The following is a 20,840-nucleotide window of genomic DNA, read 5'->3' as shown; positions in this document are numbered from 1 at the left end:
TATTATGTTTTGAACTATGTACGCGTGTTTGTTCAGTAGTGCCTATTTTCTTATTTGTGTTAATTTTTCTTTTACCAAATCCTACGTGAACCGCTGGCCGAAATTTGTTAAACATTGTGCAGTCCTCGATTTTATTTATTTTCAATTGTGTTTTTCATATTGTATCTGAATGGAGAATAAATAAATACAAAAATAATAATAATAATAAAAATAAATAAATAAATTCGGTCAGACAACTCGCCCGATACTTATTTTTAGTGTGTGTGTTTTTCAGCTGCTGAATAAACAACAAAATTGAGTGTTTTTAATTTTGTCCAGGGCTACCTGCCGCCTGACCAAGCCGCTATGCAATTGGAAGCCCGTAAGTGATTTGCATCATCCTCTGTGCTGCTGAGTGATAGACGCGCATGCAGATTTCTCTTTCAAAGAATGGAAGATATGCCGATAAAAAAGTTTTTTTTTGAAATCAAGTTATGAACTGATCAAAATTTTTACTCTAAATGCATTCACGCGCATTGATTCGGTGACATTTTATTATTTTGCTGTCTGACGAGAGGTGTTAAAATGTCGATATTCCATCGCAAACCCTCGCTTGCAACCCCTACAGTGTTGATATAAATCTCTCTGTTTCTATTGAATTATAATTTTAATTTATGGTTTATTTTTAGATTGTAATCGTGCTGGCGATTTTTTTTTAGTCAATTGCTTTTCTGAGAAATTCACTTATTATCTCATCTTGATGTCCTCGAAATATTTTGGTTTTTCCGGGTTTTTCCAGTAAGTACAAGAAAAATCCGGCAAGTGCTGGTTATTTCTAAGTATTTGCTCGCAATTTTTTTTAAGAGCGTGCAGGCTATGCGCGTCATCGCCGCCTCAAGCATTGTGGGTTGACGTTGACTGCTTAAATTTCTCGTTGCGAATCATTGCGGCAAATTAGGCAAAGAAAGAAGGCGAGGCTAATTTTCTGCATGATTGCCACACGAATTGGGTGTTCATGTAAATTCGCGCGTGCTCAGACTGATGCCGCATCGAGAGGGCTGAGAAGAGAGGCCATAGAATATATTTATACCAAAACGTTTGCGAGGCGAAAAATGCGCGTAATTGACTCATTTCCTAGAGATTGGATATGTTTTAAAGACCTCGATGTGAATTTTTTAAAGAAAAAAATACTTGAAGCAAAATAAGTTGACCATAAAAAACAAGTGTCAAAATAATTTTATTAAAACAATAAATAAATGAACTCTGCTTTTAGTTTTAAAAAATACAGAAATCATTAATTAATTTTGCTACATTATAAATAATAAATAATTACTATTTTTATCTATTATTAAACGAAATAAAATTTTAATTAAAAATGTGATTTATTTGTAATTAAAAGATATTTTTTAAATTATTATATTTGTATATTATAAAAACTTTTTCTTCAAATTCACAAGAAACGCTGATCGATAATCAAGCAATTAGTCTAAGAAGGCTTCTCTCTAAACTAAAAAAATATTTTTATATAAAAAATCCAAATTTTCCCGTTTTTTTGTGGTCTTTGTAGAGACATGTCGCGCGGGCAATAGAGAGATAATTAATTAGTTAATTGTGTAAAACAAGCCGACAAATATTTACACTCTTCGACCATTCCATTGAAAGGACGTTACTTTTTTTACGAGTGACGTGCTTTTGAAACTGTTTATCTCTTGAAATTAATGGAGTACGACCTTCGTTTAAAGGTCGCCGGCGCATTTTTCCACGTCTAGATTTTGTGAGGAATTCGACTAACCCGCACTTAAAAGCGACTCGCTTTCAATTAGAGGATATGCTAACAATGCTATATAACGTGTATTTTATACCTTTCAAAAATATTTTATACGCTGTGGAAGGAAAAATACAAATGAGCTTTTAACCGAATTGCGTTAATTTAAAAAAATTACGCTCTAAATGATTTTTGTCAGTGTCGGAAACGACTATGGGACAAAATATTTTGCGCAGCAGAGTGATTTTAGGTTGGTAAATTAAAGCAATTAATTACAACGAGAGCTGCGGTGAGGAAGGAACCTATGATTAAACTGCGCCAATCATGATTATTACATCGAACTGAGCAGCAGAGAACATAAAAAAGTGGGTAAAATTTATGTGCCTTGTCTATGATACTTGTGGTGCTGAAAACGTCAAAAAGCGCTAATGTAATTTAGTTAGGAAAATGTCAGCACGAAACGTCAAACACATAAATAATGAAAAAGCGACGCCGCCGGCCGCCGCCGCCGCCGCGACAGATATGAGGGTTCCTTTTCCTGTTGCAATCGCGCACTAAACATAATATTATGTGTGGTGTGCTGGCTGTGCTGCCTGCAATGCACACAACCAACGTGTAAAGTGCTCGCGTCCCTTCTCATTACATAGAGTGCAGTTCTTGCAGTCTTCAAGCAAATTAAACCCAAAAGATAAACGTGTTGCTTTAATTTAAGAAAATGTACAATTCATTAATTGCCTCACAATCCTAATAAATGAGGATAATGCATTATTTAAATTATATGATATTAATTATTGACAATTTGCGAGCAGAAAATTTCATTTGAAATAATTTATTAGCCATTCATTTAAGTATATTCATTTTTTGCAAGTTTGGATTTTTTATATAAATATTTAAGTGTATTTACTGTCACAAGAATGAAATTATGCGGGGGAAATTTATATTTTGTTAAAAATATTAATTAAATTAAAAAAAAATAAGCCATGATTTGATTAATAAAAATTAATTTTATTCATTAAAAGTATGAATTGAGAAAATTAATTTAATTTTTCAGAGTAAGAAAGTTTTTTTATAAACACAATATATTTTTGTGAATTATTTTCATTTAATAGGGAAATTAATGTGAAAAGTGATGTGTCCTATTTTGAAATCTACAAAACGGTAATTTTTTTTTTAAAATAATTGCAATTGAGTAAGAACATCTAAATAATTATTTGTCTGTAGATGCAGGGAGACGGAATGGGCTATAAATCTAAAAATAAATTCTTTTGGCACGCATTTTCATTCTAAAAATAGATTGGGAAAATAACCGTATCATAAAATAAACAAAGCAGAATTCGGGGCACCTGTTGATTTACGAGACGCACCGCACACAGCACAAACGTTTTTCGCACACGTTTTATTGCATGGGCGGGCCAATATAACAATTAGGAGTCCGCGCTTTTCTTTATTAATAGCGTTCAGGTTTTCGTTAAAAAATTTACAACTTTCGCCACGCCGATTTTTTTGCTTCGGATTCGCAATTCGAAGGCCATAAACAAATGGGCCAAGAAAGGGGTCTGGAAGCAAACGGAGAGTAAAATTTCGGGTAATTTCTTTTTCCGAGTACACGCACCGATCGGCGAGGCAACGATATATTATTTCCTCACACCTGAACGCGGCGGCGGCGGCGGCACCGCTAATTACACTTAATCACTTTCCTCGTACTCATTAGCGCCGCGGCTCGCGCGGTCACGTGACCGGAGAGGCCTTGGGCCTTTCGGGGGTTGCTCGGACTGAGCAGGGGTTTGGGGCTTTTGGTCGAAAGGGACTCACCGGGGCTGGGAAGAGACGGTCCTGGGAAGACTCGAACAAAAAGCCGCCGCGAGTTTTTTGCGCTGCTGTGTGGACGAGGCTCGGCGGCTCACTCTGGCCGCGCTCTCAGGTTGTTCTCAGGACTCAGGGTCGGCGAGTACCTGAGCCGGACCCCAGAGGGCGTGGGCCCGCCCCCGAGCGAGGCGGGGCCTCGCCCGGCCGCGCCAATCGCGCCGCCTCATTTGCATCGTAATTAAAAATATGTTGGGCCGCGCTGCTGTTTGCTTAATTAATTATACGAACCGCGGCTGATTGCGCTGCTGCCGAAGGAACCCCTTCGCGGACGCGATCGTAAATCGCAATCAGATGAAGTTGTAGCCCCTCCAGCCTAATTGGACTTTATTATCCAAATAACCATTTTTATTATTGTGGTCCTGAGTGTTTCATATATTTTTATTTTTATTAAGTTTCCAGTTTTGGTCCCAATCAGCGTCTGCTGCAGTGTTATTTTTATGGTAAAAGAATACGTTTTTAAAGAATATTTTTGTACGGAAAGTTTTTTTAAATTCTTTAGTCCTTGCAATTCTTTATATATATTTTATGCATGCAAGGAGATTTGTAAGAAAATTAAGTATTTTAATTAATCTGAAAATAATTCTCCGGCTATGTGATTTATTTTACTGCAAGCAATTTTACTTCGTCTCATCATTTGTAATCCAAAATAAAATTATAAGCAAAAATAAACAGCGCATTTAAACCACTTTATAATTAGTCTGCTCCTTTTGCGGTGACCAATGAGGGCATGTTGTTTTTAATTAACAACAAATAATAATAATCTTTTACTTTTTAGCAATTTTAAAAATATCTACATTTTATATTTTTTTTTATAAATTATTCTGATTTTAATTAATAAAGGATTAATTTATTAGAGAAGAAGATTAAATTTTGCATATATTTGTGTGTTTATATTCCAAAATTACAAACTAAATTAAAAGCTTTTTAACTAATTATGTTTTAATTCCTCAAATCGCATGGGACCAAACTGTGAAAAATTCAGATTAATGTATACTTGTATGTAAAGTACACAAAGAGGTATGGACCGTGCGGTCAGTAATGGGTACATAACTCACTTTCCGCGACTCGCAATCTCGCGAAGAGGAAAAAGAAAGATATATTGGCATGAGAGAGAGAGAGAGCGGCCAACGACAAGCCTCTCCCGTCCTGTATGCAACCCGAAGTCGCGTCGCCGGCAGCATCTCGCAGCAGCGGAGGAATTTTTAATTACATTTCGCGGCCATTAAGGAGTCTCATTAAAATAATTAAGTTATTTAGACGCAGCGGCAGCAGCGCGACTCATGCTAAAGCTTGTTCATGGAATTTCGCAAAGATCGGCAACAGTGCGCGCGAGCACTTGTCTTTTATTTATTTTATTTTATAAATTGTCATTGTTCTCGCGTAAACGTTTTATTGAAGCTGCGGTTTGTGACATGACTCCGTAAGTCGATTTGCTTTATTCTCGCAATTAGCGGTTTTGGAGGTGGGCGCGCGTGTTTGCACAAATTTTGATACCTGGAAATAATTTCTCAAATAAAATATGATGTGCTTGTTTTGCTTTCTAAAAAGAGTGCAAATGCGTGGAGACGGAAATTTTCAGTTAAAATTCTTTTAATCTTTCCTGTGAGCTGTAGAGGGAGGAGATTTTTGTTATGTGATATTATCTCAAATGCATAATAGCTGGAGAGATGGCACGCGGATTTAACTAGGCGTGAAAGCAATAAAACATTCATTGCAAATAAGTAGGATTATCTCTCGAGCCATTCCTCTTGCTGGCGGGAAGCTTATTTTTTGCAATATTTTAAATAATGGCTGCTGGGAAAGAAGAAAACTATGCGCAATGCCTATTTAAATGTTGTTTTGTATTTACATGGAAAAAGATAGAGAAATTTTATACTTTTCCAGTTAATAAACAATAATTCACAATGGATTAATCCCATTTTTCTACAGCGCACAGAGAAAATTAAATGCAAGGTTTACCTAGTTAACTCAAATCTAACTAGGTTATAGTAAATTTAACTATTAAAATTCAGTTATTTTTACTAAGCGGATAGTAAAATCAACAAGTTTGTGCCTAGTAAAATTTTGGTGCAAGGTAACATAGCGAAATTTACTAGGTAGCTCTGTTACGCTGCACAGCAACTATTTCTACCTTGTAAAATTAACAGAGTAACTGTGTAAAAAGCTCTAAATCATGCCTGGTTCGTTTTACTAGGCAAAAGAATAGTTATTTTTACAACACGAAAATTGTAAAAATAACATATTTTGAGTAGTAAATATCACAGAAATATTTACTTGGATCCGATTTAACATTCCAATACCTTGTGCTTTTATCAAACTCAGGTTTGTAGCCAAGATCTTTACAAGGTAAACTAGTAAAAGTAGCAAGCTTTCCTGGTTTATTTTGAATTTTAAAAGCGGGAACCATCCATGTTTCATCAAATTTTTTATATATTTTAAAAATTCCATCTGGTTTCTGTACTTAGCAAGTCAAATGATATTTTGTTTTAATAAAAAAAAATTAAAAATATAATCATTTTACATTTATATAACTTTTGTATTCATTTACGTTGAGGAGGAGATTAAGAGAAGAAATATTTTATCATCTAATTTATTTTATGTTGTTATTTATAATGTTATATCTCAGATATCATAATAATTTGGGCATCGTTATTTATGTTTAATTAATGTTTAATTTTTACCTTTTCAATTAAAAAAAAATTTTATTTATTATTTTTTTTTTTTTTGAAATTGCAAAACTGCCTGGATTAAATTAAATTACATTAACGTATTCAACATTGATAATTTTACATTTATAACTTAAAACTCTTTAAAAATGATTGTTGACATCATAGATTTAAGAATTATTTATTTTGGGTAAAAGTTATCAAATTGGAGAAAAAAACTTCACAAATCAATCTCTCAATTCAAACGGGTTTATATTCATAAAGGAATGCTTGGCTCTATATTATACACTTGTGATGTGCGGAAAGTTCGTTACAAATTTAGCAAAGCTACTTTGTTAAATCTACTAGGTGCTTTGTAACTTCAACAAATCTACCTAGAGTGATGGCTTCTCTGACCAACGCGCCGAAATGCCGCGCACCTTTTTACTAGGTAGATTTGTTGAAATTACTAAATGCATTGTAATTTTAACAAATCTGCCTAGTAAAAAGATGCGCGGCGTCTCGGCGCGCTGGCTTGAGAAGCCATCATTTCCTTGGAAAAACAAGCCTCGTGTGGACGCTTGTGCGTCGATTTTAGGCTAATTGAAGTTTAATTGGCGTTTTGGATTGGATTCTGACTGCCTGACGGAAAATTCAACATCCGACTATGCTCCGGAAGACAAAGGTAATTTTTTTTATTTGATATTTCTCATATTGTGTGAAAAATTCACTCTCATTTGTGCTAGGAAATCTTTTAGCTATAATCGCCACATGAATTGATTGTTGCGTTTTCTAAATTACAGACACCACCTTGACGAGGTCGCATAAAACGTCAACCGTTTAAGGAGTTTTGGAAATCATTGAATGAATATATCAGAGCCTGAGGATACGCGCAAATGCAGCAAGATTTCAACTCAGTTTAAGTGAAGGTAAAAAAAAAAATCGGAATTTGTTTATAAATATGATAATAATACAAAATGTTTCCTTAAATTTTTGTTTTAGGACCTGGACTTATACTTGCGGCCTAAATTTATCTAGGAACTGGTCTCAAGAAATTTCTCACTAAGATTCCACCGCATAGCCAACACATAGTCAACATTTCCGAACAGCCGTGATATTATGTGAGATAATCAAGTGAATCAAACTTGACTGCATCAGACTGGACATCACTGAACAACGGAAAGTGAAATAATGATGAAAAAGTGCAACAAGATGTTGATAAGTACAAAAATCAGTTTCTTATTACCTATTATTTTTTAATCGTTTTGTTCAGTGCTAATTGTAAGTAGATTTACTTGAGGGTTAAGTTATGTATTTTTGATTTGCTATATAAACATAATGTATTTCCTGTTGTATGTGTTACGTGACTTATGTGAAAAATTGCAATAAAAAATGGATCTCTACTAAATACAACATATTTTTCTTTGTAACTAGAACATTCCTACCTTGTAAAAAATACAAAGCAAACATAGTAAAAAGGAACAAATAAAACCCAGTAAAAACAACTAGTATGGGATAGTGAATTCAACAAACCTACCTAGTAAAATTCAGCTCTGTGCTTGCCTAGTGAATTTTACAAGGTTCGCTCAGTTAAAAGTACAAGGTAAATGAAGTACGCACCTAGCTCTCAAATACCTAGTGAATTTAACTAGGCAACATAGTAAAAAATCATTTAACAAACCACTACCTAGTGAAATCAACTAGGTTCAGGACCTGAGGCAATTTTAACAAGTTTAATCTTGTAAATTTAACAGAGAGAATGCTAAAAATTTTCTGTGTGCGTTTAAAAAAAATTAATGCCCAGCTGTTCATCACTTGATGCAGTTTATTAACTATTAATATTTATTAAATAATAAAAAACGGCCTAAAATAGCGTGTACTCTTGTCATATTATGTCAAATAAAAAACTAATATAAATACATTCTCATAATTTGCAGACTGTTGATTTACCAAATTTTTCACTTTTATAGAAATCGGCTTTAAACTTAAAAAAGAAAACATCACTTTTTTAAACTATTTTTTATTCTAATCGCTTGCAATTTAATAACCTTAAGCAAATGTGACCCACAGGAAGAGCCTATTTTAGACTTTGCCAGTCCTGCCGTGATATAATTACATGCGCCTCAAAGACAGTAAAAACTAAACTTAAGTTTGAATTGAATTAAAACTATATTAACAGTGGTTGAATAAAAAAAATCTTTTAAATTGAAAATATGAAGTAATATTTTAATATATAAATAAAATCATGATTTAACAATAAATTTTTTTTATTTAATCATTTTATCTTATTCTTTCTTTATCACTCATATTTTTCCAAGAATTTTTACCATCACAATTTTAAATTAATTTTATCTTGTTTGAAGGAAATAATAATAAATTTAAATAATTGAATAGTTGTTTGTTTTGTGTATTTTCATGGTTGTGTATACTGAATATTAAATTTTTACATGATCTGATGATCTCAAATTTTATAATTGAAATAAATTTAGAGCCATAAAATTTTAACAGTAGGCTTAATACCGTATTTTATAGTTTTCTCATTTTTTTCAAAGCCTAAGCAATTAAGAACCATTTTTGATGTAAACTTAACAGAAATTCAATAGAATATTAAAAGAGGAGAAAAACCACTTTAAAGATTTTTATAGAAATTGTTCATTTATTATTCTATAATTATTTATAACTGTGGATGTTTTGAAAATTTTGATCTTTCATCTTTAATCACATTGTCAAAAGATTATTAACTCCACTTTTGTTCTTTTTGTTCAGAGCAAATAAATAAATAAATAATTGAGAGAAGAATTCAGAGGAAGTTGGCTAGTTCGACGTGTATCGCTTGTAAAACAATACAGTGGCGCAAATCATATAACTTGTTGCACAGCCCAGGCAACGTTTTGTCTCTGGATGTTTCTGCGAAAAACGCGAGCGATTGGCAAACGAGTCGGCGCGGCCAGTTAGGCGAAATTTCCCGCCGCACATTCGCACGTTGCCATTAAACGCGTTTGCTCTTTTTTCTGATTCCGCAAATTTCCAATGTGTGTTCCAAGGTGACTCACAGAGCAAACATTTTTATGCAAAACTAACGAGCGAGAGTGGTGCGTCGTCCACGTGGCCGGCCATCAGAGCCAACAATGAAATTCTCTGCCAATCAAATCGTCGGGCTCCCACGATCAGAACACGGCCAGAATTTTCCCATGGAACACACACAGCTTCCGCTTTTCCAATTAGGTTTCGCCTTTTCCGAGTAAATGAATATACAAATTCGGATCCGTGATTTACAGCCGGAGGTTGATGGTCTCGTTAGCAATATATTGTTCTCTTCACGTGTGTATGCAAATGAGCCGCACACGTAAATGACAAAAGCTGACGGACATAAATTTTTTTGCAAATTCGCAGCAGATTTAATTTTCCATGATTTTATTCAGTTCTCTAGCAGAAATAAATATAAATTCTAAATATTTTTAGAATAAAAGAAAAAATGTGCTCATCAACTTAAGTAAACGATTTAGCTGATGAAAGAATAATATATAAAAAATTCTTATTTTTAATATAAAAACTGACTTCATTTATTGCAATAAAAAAAAGGATATTTTAGGAAGAAATTTGTAATTAGTAATTAATAATTGAATTATTTTGAAACTTATATCATATTGCTGCAGTTTATCTATCCAATTTTAACATCACATTGCGGCAGGCAACAGCTACAGCCCAAAGTATTCATACAATTTCTTATCCCGGAAACCCCCTTTTTGGCCCCATTTCAGTATTTAAAGGCACCCAGTAGATTCTGTATAAAATACAAATAAGTAAAAATATTTAAAATATTTTTGCCAATATTCACACACAACTGTGATGCAAAATTTAGCTTTTAATAAGGAATGGGCCAGAGCATCTTTTTTATTTTACAAAGTGACAATGCGACTTTGAACGAGCGCTACCATAGATGATGAAATTTCCGAGAAGAAACAAAACACAAATAAATCATGCACCTGGCTGAGGACGCCGATAATCTCATTTAGCGCGCCGTGTCTATCAGCCCCTGGAAATCTGTGAGCGAAGAGAAAAGAAGCTGGCGAGATGAAAACAAAAATGGAGAGAGTGGCCGTTGTGTGTGTACCCTAATAGTAATCAGCTGCCGATAATTATTATTGAAAAATAATTCTCCGAGGCGGTTGTTTGAAATTGCTTTTGCCGGCGCCGCCGCCGCACGCTGCTGCAGTTGTGATATTACAATTTAATTTCTGTATTGTGTGCCGATAATGGCGCGTATCAAGTGAAGTATAAAGGGGCTTTTTACGTTCCATTTGGCTGCCGATCGTGCCGAGTCACCGTCAACAATAGCGCGTGAAATGACTGCTTTCAGCGGCCAACAATGGCCGTCGCATTGTCGAGAAACACGCCTGAAATCGAATTACTGCGCCTCCGATCTGGGGAATAATAAAAAAACCCTTCCGTGGCTAATTGCTGCCCAAATTCCTCCGCCAGATCTCGCGCAGCCAGTTTACACGCAAATTTGCGGCAAAAAAAGGAACGGGTGGCCCTATCTGTATCGATACATAAGAACAACGCGTACTGCTCAAATCTAATTTCAATCGCGCTGCAACAAAACATCAAATTACAAGAAAAAGCGGCGATTCATCCAAGGGTTATTTTGATCGCTTTTTGTTCTCTGGCGTGCCTTTTTGCGGCGGCTTCTGCGCCTCGGTGAGAAACAATTACAGGCCATTGTGTGCGACGTGCTCCTAATTGGAAATTGTTCCCTCTAAATTTCGCCGACGCTGGACCCGCGACCGCCACAGCTCCCTCAGCAGCGCGCATTATCATTTTCTTTGTGTTCAACCCAAATTGAGAAAAAAGCCAAAGTCACCTTTTAACACTTTGGTCCCGGCCAAACATGCAGTAGCGCAAAAAAGAATTGAAGATGAGGTCAATATTCATTTCAAAATGGATTTCTCCAAGTCGATCGCAATAAAATTATATAATCAATTTATGAAAATATAAAAATATAGCACTTTTTTATATTTTTTATCAAATATTTTATTTTTAATTTAACTTTAAAATAAAAACCAAATTTTTTTATTATGGAAAGGAAGTTTTTTATACAAATATATGGGAGGAGCATTCAGAAAAGATTAGTGCCTTTAAATAAGCCGATATCAATTTTTTAATCTCATATGCTGATTTTACTTGAAAATTTTATTTTTAAATAATTTCAGTGTTAAAATGTTAAAAAGGTCGTTTACAAAACCTTTTTAAAAATCTACCCTCATCTACTTGGGCCTAAGTATTGTTAATTTAATGATGATATGCGATTCTATGGTTTTTTTTTTAAATAAAAATTTCCATGCTTACAGACTGTTAAAAATAAAAACGCCTCTGTAGTGATGATGATGATGATGTATAAAAAAAAATGTTGAAAGCACAATTTTAATATGAATTTGGGTTAAAACTGGGTTAACCTTGTCCGGATGAGATATATAATAATTGAAAATGATCGCTATACTTTACTTAACTACATAATAATTTTTGCGATCTTTTTTCAACTATTAACTTCAAAAGAGATTTTATAAAAAGCCACTCTCCTTTCTCTAATTTAATAAGCTCTATTTAAAATTAAAAATATATAAAATTCACAATCTAATTGGTTAAAAATACTGCTTCTGCTTTCTCTGCATTATAAAATTATTTAAAACTTTCTACGATGAACGATCATTTCTTTTTCAGGAGACAATTTAATTGCTTTCAGTTAGTAATTTTAAGCGCAGTACGCTCGTAGCCATTTACAAAATTTACAGGCACGATCCAATAAATTTCCTGAGATCCAGTTAATGAAAATTGTAAGTGCACAGCGCATTAATGCGAGAGTGCACCGCGTAAATTATTATTATTAAAGAGAAGTTGCTCCCAGCGCAGTGTGCGTGCGAGATCAAGATATTCTATTTACATCTCTGGCCAACCGTTTGACCAAACATTAAAGTGTCTAATTGAACTGTGATAAATGTTGCAGCTCGCCGAGTGATTAATGATTCCATTTGAACGTCTTTTTTTGTGCGACCGTGCGTCCAGCCCACTCTGTTTTCTGAAAGGGCCGTAGGGTCAATAATTTACATCTTGCAAGTTGCAAGCATTGAAATCTGCACCCAGTAGCAGCTGCAAATTTATGTGTAGAAAAATTTCCCAAGGGACTGAGAAAATATAAAATTGAATAGATCAAAAAATTCAGTTCGAAAATAAAATATTTAAAATAATTATTTGCATTTAATTTAATTTATTTTCAGTAACTTCAAAGGAAAACTTCAAAATTTCATAACAATAACATACAATTTACAATTGGTTGTTTTTCCTCTCTTTTATACATTTTTCCCATTTTTCCAAAGATTTTAATCGCATAAAAATTCAGAATTCTGACCACGAGTAAAATAAAATCGCCGCGTGGGAACGAGAGTCATCCGCATGATGTTGTTATAAAATTTGATGTGACGATCGAATTGTCCCCGAAAAACAAACTAACAAGATAATGATGGCGAAATTTTACAATCCTTTGTTTACATTTTCCGGACCGTCGCCGGATGCGCCCAGTTTCGGAGCTGCGTGCGGCTATCGTTTTATAAAGTAAATTTTTGCCGGTCTTCTCTCTTCCAAGTCATATTTTATTATATAATTTTAATTTCTCTCACTTTTAGCAAATTTTCATGACGGCCAGATTGTTAACTCGAAGTCAGCGTAATTAAGGATGCTCTTCTCACAAACCAAAATTTTGACAGTGTCCCCGCACTTAATGTCTCTTGCACGCTTTAATAAAAATCTAATTAGGCATCACGCACTGCGGAATTAATTTCGCTAAGAAGCTTTTCATCGGGCTTATCTTTCTTAATTTCTCCCAAGTAAATTAGTCATGGCGTCTGTGTCGCAAACAAACGAGCAGGTTTAATTGATGTCGCCGCGTCGTAATTGGCTTGTTGTCGATACCAATTTCGCGGAAAGGCGGAAAACAATTCCTAGCTGCGCGCAAACGAACTCTCTTTTCATCAGAACGGAAGCAATCGCCTCGCATTTTCCACGTCTCTAAAACGCACCACTCCGCTTTTCCCCATTAGGCCGGAATCAAAAAGTGTTTTGATTGCATTTTCCCATTTATTTATTTATCTGTTAAAAAAAAAAACTCGAAAAAAGCTTTTTGATGCAAACCAAACAAACGGAAAACGAAGCCTTGGCCATTATAAATAATTTTGTTTGGTTTTGAAAATTATTAGTTGAAAAAAGAGGAATTATAGAGAAGTCACAGACCGAACGCCCAAAAGAGACTCGCTCATTAGTTTTCGAGCTGCGCATGTATAAAAAAAGATAATAAATATTTTATTCCTCTAAAAGTTTGTTAATTATAGAAACCTCTATTAAAAAATAATGGTAGCATGTGCACGTGCCATCTACATATTAATTAACAAGGAATAGGTGAATCTGTATTGTTTTAAATTTTAATTAAACCCGATTTAAATCTGTATCATTGAAAATACAACAAATTATTTTTCAAATTTTATCCATCTGTATATCCGTCTATACATAGCACCCCAATTCAAATGAAACTTCCAGTACTGTTTCAAACTAGCAAATACAAATATTTTACCAAACGAAGATTAAATTAACATTTTAATTAAGGGATAATTAAAGTTTTAATAAATCAATTCCAATTTAATAGACAATAAGGTATATCTTTCAAGGGGATATCAAAAAGTCAGTAATTTTTTAGTTTTAACTTTTTCAAGATATATTTGCACTGAAGTTAATTTGATAGAACATAATTTATAACCGTTTATAGCTTATTTATTAATTGTGAGTTTCTTATCTATTTATTATAAAATTGATCAACCTTTTATTCAAGCATTAAGAAATAAATAATAGATTTTGTTTTAAATTAAAAATTTATTGAAAAAATGATTATTTTATTCATTAATTTTTGCATTTAAAAAATTTGCAAATTTTTGCATGTTTATTAAAAATATTAATATTAAATCATACACAAAGAAATAGTGTTTTAATGTTTACAAATTATAGAGAGCTTCAATTTAACAATTTTTAACGTCCAACGATCTGTAATTATAATAATATTCAATTGAAAATCATTCAATTTTATTTGTCCTCAAGGATTTTGATTTATTATTATTAATATCAGCGTGAAAAAAGCAAGCTATCTAGCGTCAGTGCAAATTCACTAATTTTCTCACGTACATCTCCTAAAAACCGCACTCGTTACAATTTTCCTTTTGGGAAAAAAGAGCCGCTTTGCTGCGCAGGCGGATCTGCCGTGGGTGCTTCTCTATATTCTCGTCGCTGCAATCATCTTCTTAATTCGGCACCTGTGCAATTTTGCCGTTCGACTTTGTTTCCTTTTTCCGTGCAGTGGTGTAGATGCACTTGGCATATAATATATACTTTTTCCCGTTTGCTGGTCGTGCTGTTTATTTGGGCAATAAAGCCCCGAGGACACGACCCTTCATTATCGACGAGTCTCTTTCTGAAGCCGCTCTCGGATAAAACCACAAATTGACATGGGAGCGACCGAGTGAGAGGGAGAGAGCCGCAGATTATTGTTATTACTGAGTTTACATCGAGCGCGCCAGAAGAAAGAAACACGCCGAGATGCGTCTTATAAAGTGGAATAATGGCAATAATTTAATAAATTATCACCGCGCGCTGCCCTTTTTGGAAAATCGACGCCAAACAAAATAAGTTGACCGTGTGTGTGTCATTATGTTATTTGTTTCCGTTGCACAGGATATTGGATCTCTTTCTTCCTATTATTTTATTAGGCCGCTCTTTTGTTTCTTTTTCTCTCTGCTTCCTCCGCGCATCCCCCGAATTTTATTACACACGCACGCTGCGATCTCAACAGGTGCGCGCTTATTGCTTCGGTGATAAATTTTATTGCACGGAATAATTTAATTCGTTTTGTTTTCCTTCAATTTATTTCAAAGGCGTTGCAAATAAAATATATCGTAAAATTCTATTTTAGTCTATTTTTTTCATCCTTGTCCGCGCTCGAGCAGCAACAATGATTTTATTCCTCACTGACAGCAATACAGAACGTGGAGAGACACACCAATTTATAATATTGAATTACTGTTTCTTGTATTTGCATGACCTCGGGGGTCGAGATCGCTGCCGAGCCAATTAGTGCGCAAAACGCAGCCTTTGTGTAATGGAGTACTTTTTTGCTTATTAAATAAATATGTGGATTGAGAGCAAATAATCTATCAACCCAAGCTGCACACACAAAGCTGTGTGAGAGCAATTTTCTGTAACTTATTAACTTGTATACGTTTGTAAAATAATGTTGCCTGTTTCCAAAGAACTTTTCAGCGAGAGGCATTTTTTTTTGGAACTGAATAAAAATCTAGTTTTGTTATTATTGAAAATTTTGGGGGTTACGAAACAATGAAGAAAATTTTGTAAATCTCTGCAACTGATTTTATGTACAATACAAGCATATAATAAATCAAAAGTTTCGCCTCTCTTAGAAAATGGAAATAAACCTTAATTTTTGTCAAAAATGCAAAATATTTTTAACTACTTGAAACTACTAATTATAAAATTATTTGCAAAACGGATGGATTTGGAATCACTCAGCACCAAAGAAGATTTCAATTGAATCAGAGTTTCAATCTGTGCTGATAAAGAAATGTAAACCTATGGACGTAATTTTTATTGATTTTCAGCTTTCATTTCAGATATTTTTGATCCTCTTTACCTTGATTTCATACAAAAATTTCCTGTCTCTGTGTTCTATGCGCGCATCACGAGTTCAAGGATCTGAAAACGAGTGGGAATAAGGAAGATCGATTGTGCGTATTTGGCGAGAGCTGTCAACTATAGCAAGCTCTCTCTCGGCACATTATCGGCAGCAGGCACTCGAGATAATTAATCAACAGCTCTCGCCAGGTTGCAAATGATTCCAATTTGTCGTGCGCCCGCGTGTCGCAGAGCGGCTAATTGCGTTTGGCGTCGCGCAACAAAGCGAGAGAGAGAGATTGAGACATTTGCATGTTTGCCATATGGAAAGCAAAAACAAACGGCCAATTATGAGAAGCAGATGCTTCTCATATTTTCGTTCTCTCTCTCTCTCGCCTAATTTCCAATTAAGCCATAAAGCGGACAGACAGAAATTTTTTGAAAGAGTGACCGGTGCAGCTATAGCGTTTTGCATTCGAGAGTAGAGAAATTTACGAGCATCAGGTGTCCAGCAGCAATTCGCCCCGTGCGTGATAATTAAAGGAATAAAAGGGGCCGAGTTTATAGCGTGGAGGTTAATTTGTTGTTTCACGGCCCACGGGTATGTAATACGCGCGGCTATTAGTCCATTGTTTGCTCTTAATGATCTCTCCCTGCTCTTTCAACTCCTCTGCCCGCAATAAAATAACGAACGAATCTCATTTTCTTTTTTTAAGGAGAGAGATGGGATGCCTTCTGGCCGGAGCTCTCATCGCGTTTCTGACCCGCCTGCTAAATAACATAATAAATGAATGCGCGCCCCGCCGATAATTAATTAAATATATATTTCCTCTTCTCTCTCTCGGTCCAGCGACAACAAGGCACGAATTTTTTAAAAACCAATCGACGTGTTTTATCGGCTGCGCTTATTTGTTTGCTCCTTTCCTAATCTTATTGTGATTTAATTCTGTTTAATTGAAATAACGAGCATCTGTCTCTGTGTTTTTTATAATCAATTTTATGGGCGCTCTCCCATTGGACTGGGTGCTTCGGGCGAAATATCATGATACAAGCCGCGCTCTTTTGTGTTCGTCGGTTTCGAATAAATCGTTTAATTGCGCAATTGTGGCCGCGGAGTTAGTTTATTCTGCTGGTGCTGCCTTATTAATTGGCCGATTTTTATCAGCGAGAGATCTCTGTTGCGGAAAAAAGATCGGCGCTTTTAATTTGAAATGGACTGACGCCCTGAAGTGAATTAAATTCAATAAAACGCCGACGTGTTTTGAAAATGAGCTGAAAAAATTTGAAAGTAAAAAAAAAAAAATTAAAAATTCACTGTACTTTTGTTTTATATTTTGACGTTTGCAATCAACAAGATGATTTAATTGTCGATAAAACTGTCCGTCGTGGTTAATTAAGATGTCAGCGAACAAGTCACTCTATTTCCTTCCTGTCCTCACTAAGAATGCCTTTTTTATATCTGAATGCTGAAAAGCTTCCCCTTGTTCTTCATAATAGTTAACGTTGCGATAAACATTTTTTTATACGTTTTGAATTTATATATTTTGATTGACGTGATGTCGTCTGCGGTTGTTTAGCGAGTATTTAGAGGAAACAGCTTGTTACTTTACAATTTTACTAGCATCATATAAAGCGTTTGGCAAAATAAAAATAAAAAAGAGAAATAAATACACCAGCAAAAAAATTAAAGCTGCTGTTTCGATAGTGAGCGCCGATCCCGCAAAAAAGAAATTTGTTTTGGAAAAGATAAAAATCCGCAACAAATTTTTGTGATTTAACTTGGTCGCTAATGAGGACTAATTTGTTATTTTTTTACAACGCATTAGCCACAGTTTTTGACGCCCGATTTTTCAAAATGCTCTCTTCCGCCTTAGTCAATTGCAATTTGAATGTGTAATTTAACTTGGAAATTTGATTAGCGCGCCGTCTGCTTCTCGAGAAGATAATTGCGTTTTCCTGGATGAGCGCTCAATGGCAGGCCTAATTTTAATCAGCGCACGGTCAACGATTTTATCTCGCGGTGCGGCAATTTTCAACGCTTCAATAATTACGTGAGCTGTCACGGGTGACGGACGTGAAAAAGGAAACAAAAGAAGCTTTTCTGGTCTTGCAGGGACCATAATAGTATAATTTTTTTGTCCCTAGACTTTTTACTATCTGATTCAAGCATTAGAGCACAATTTATTGAAAAGCTAGAAACATTCAAAATCTTGTGCTAAAATAATAATTTCAATCATTTTATTTGGAATCCTTGAATTGAATATGGATGGTTAAATTTTTTAATCTCCTGATATGATTTCTAAAAATATAATCAATTTATTTTACCTTGTATTTTTATGTGCTTTGAAGTATTACCAAATTTTGGTACTTATTATGTGGACGCAAAACTATCTGTAGAAATTTAGGAAATTTAATTGGCCGTCAAATTTCATCGCAAATAATTGTGGGCTCGGTAATTTTCGAGCACTTGAAAACAATTTATGCGTGTTACTTTTGAAAGGCGCGTCGATCAATGCTGTGCATGAGCCCTTGGCCCGCCGCGTGAAATATTTTCAGCAATTGAGCGCAGAGAGGAAACATCAAGGTTTTCAAGGAAAACCGTTTTTGCGTTTTAACCCATATGTAAGTAGAAATAATTAGGAATTAGTTTCGGGAATAAAGAAGAAACTTGTTTCTAAGTACTCATTTTAGAATTCAATATGATTTGTGTAATTGAATATGGGGTCAAGAGAATTTTTAAAGATAATTGATTTATTAGTAAATTATTGACTTAATGATATGGCCATGATAAATGTGGCTTAGATTAAATAAAAATTATAATTTTTTTGCTAAATGATCATTGTTTTCAGAAAAATAAAAACAAGAGACTTGAGAAGAGCTTGCGAATCAGGTTGCGCGTGAGATGAAAGAAAATCAGAGAGAGAGCCTTTAAAAATGCGTGTATATATGAGCTGCATAAATTTACCTGCGGCCATTACTTGCGGACACAGCGCCAGCCTGTCATCAATTACATGGCAATTATTGTCACCCTTATCTTTACAGTCCATTATTTTGAATGCAGCGTAGATAAGACTCTTGAGTTTAAAGTAGAAAATAAATGTTCTCGCTGCAATGCTTCTCAAAAATATTTCTTTCGCTCATCCCGACAAAGTTGGTATTTTTTACTTAAACATCTGCTATTATTTTTATTTATTAATCAAAACAAATTATCTCTCAAGCCTCAATATTTTTGAATTTTTCAATAAAATATGTTGAAAAATTCTCATCCTGTATCAATTTCAGATTTGCATGTATGGGAAAATTGGCTCGTTTGTCTACGCCAATATTGTTCAGAGACATCGAGTGTGAATTTGATGGGCGAGGAGGTGGCGGAAATTCATTTTCCAGCAGTGCAGCGCACAGTATATGCTGGCAAGGGTTCTTTATCAAAATTTAATTTGCCTTCTCCTAATCACAGCAACGTGCAGCCGCATAATTATTTACCACAAAAAAACAAGCCAACATGCAAGCAGGCGCTCTCTTTTGATAAAAGTTAAGTGGAAATTTTTAATTAGCCCGCAGCATATTTGAACAACCATAATGCAGGAGGCGAGTTTCAAAACTTCCACGTTTTAATCAAAAGGCACTACAAAAACACTTTTGTTAAAAAAGAAAATTTCATATTTTTTTTATGTCTGATATTTTGTAAAATTAAAATTGTTTTATTTCCTTACAGGTGGGTTATTATAATTTTTACCCGTTTCTAATAACTTCATTAAACTTGTAATTTTTTCCATCTAATCTCAACCGCAATAAACTTTTGACTCTATTTTTAAAATACATGGAGAGGAAGCTCTTCGTTAAGATAAGGATATTTTGCATAATTCCTCATTTTTTTTATTATCTGGAGCAGCAAATCAAATCAGCTCCATATTAAATTGCATGATAAGAAACGCGATGCCTCTCGTAAAGTCACTAATTTGACGTTGATCCAAATTCAAATTATAATATCAAGATGTCAATATGCGATGCGGAAAAGAAGCAGCGCCGGCGGCGGCGGAATGCGCTCGGCGCACGGTCGATCTGATAAAAATAAAGGCCGCGGGGAGACTCGAACGCGCGGCGATCCCTTATTTTTTCGACTATAACCCCTAACGCACGCAAATTAGCCAGTCACGACACCAGACGGAAGTGTAACTCATTTCCTGCCCACGTGTAGATATATAGCGAGAGGCTCAATTAGCGAAACAAACACTTGACTCTTTTGACTGCCAAGCGCGGCAGTAAAAAGTTAAACGATGAAAAATAAAAAACAGCAACAGTAAAAAATATATTAAGAAAGCTGCGTGCAATAACTTGTTATCGCACTTGTCAGCTCGGATGTAAATTTTTTACCTGATGAAAAAATGTAGAAGGGTAATTTGAGCCACGGGACTGACGCAGCATTTTATTATTACAAAATTTTACAGATCAAATCTTCGCCTTTAAAATCCATGCTATTTTTTAAACGCCTCTTAAAGTAATTACTTATAAGATAAATTAAATTTTTCACTTTTAACTTCAGAAGTAGATTGTAACAAATCACGGCATTTGCAAATGAAAAACAAACAATAAAAGTAATTTTGATTTTACACGGAAATTTTATTTATTGTATCAGTCATATTAATTACTGCAGAAAATATTTTCTTAGACTTTATCGGATCTAATGAAATTTATTATGCAATGAAAAATTATAAAATTATTTTAAAATTTTATTCTGCAGTAACCAAAAATATGAGATTCAGAATACCAAAAAAAAAAATGAACTTCTGCAATATTTTAATTATAGACTGGTAAATCCAAAAAAATTTGTAAATATGTTAAAAAAATTATCCCCGATAAAC

At 34.4% G+C, this 20,840-nt stretch overlaps 1 protein-coding gene and 1 long non-coding RNA gene across 6 annotated transcripts in view; one reads left to right on the top strand and one right to left on the bottom strand.

Annotated features, from left to right (window-relative positions):
• LOC132200044 (homeobox protein aristaless-like) overlaps nt 1-20,840 on the bottom strand; it is a 32,623-nt gene that overhangs the window by 10,887 nt on the left and 896 nt on the right. The window contains exon 1 of one of the 5 annotated variants that reach the window (XM_059625221.1): nt 3,557-3,693. The exons of 3 other annotated variants lie outside the window; for them this stretch is intronic. The gene's annotated coding sequence lies outside the window, so the exon portion shown is untranslated. Of the gene's footprint in view, nt 1-3,556; nt 3,694-20,840 lie in introns of those variants that run through there. One more of the 5 variants, XM_059625220.1, reaches the window with a different exon arrangement.
• LOC132200047 (uncharacterized) lies at nt 6,603-7,547 on the top strand. Its single transcript, XR_009442147.1, has 3 exons — nt 6,603-6,940; nt 7,059-7,184; nt 7,258-7,547. It is a non-coding gene; the product is annotated as an uncharacterized LOC132200047 (long non-coding RNA).

Source organism: Neocloeon triangulifer, unplaced genomic scaffold (assembly GCF_031216515.1).
Source record: "Neocloeon triangulifer isolate White Clay Creek 2 clone unplaced genomic scaffold, ASM3121651v1 ptg000014l, whole genome shotgun sequence".
Taxonomy (NCBI): Eukaryota; Metazoa; Arthropoda; class Insecta; order Ephemeroptera; family Baetidae; genus Neocloeon; species Neocloeon triangulifer.
The sequence above is the reverse complement of the archived record's forward strand: the minus strand, read 5'-3'. Positions and strand labels throughout refer to the sequence as shown.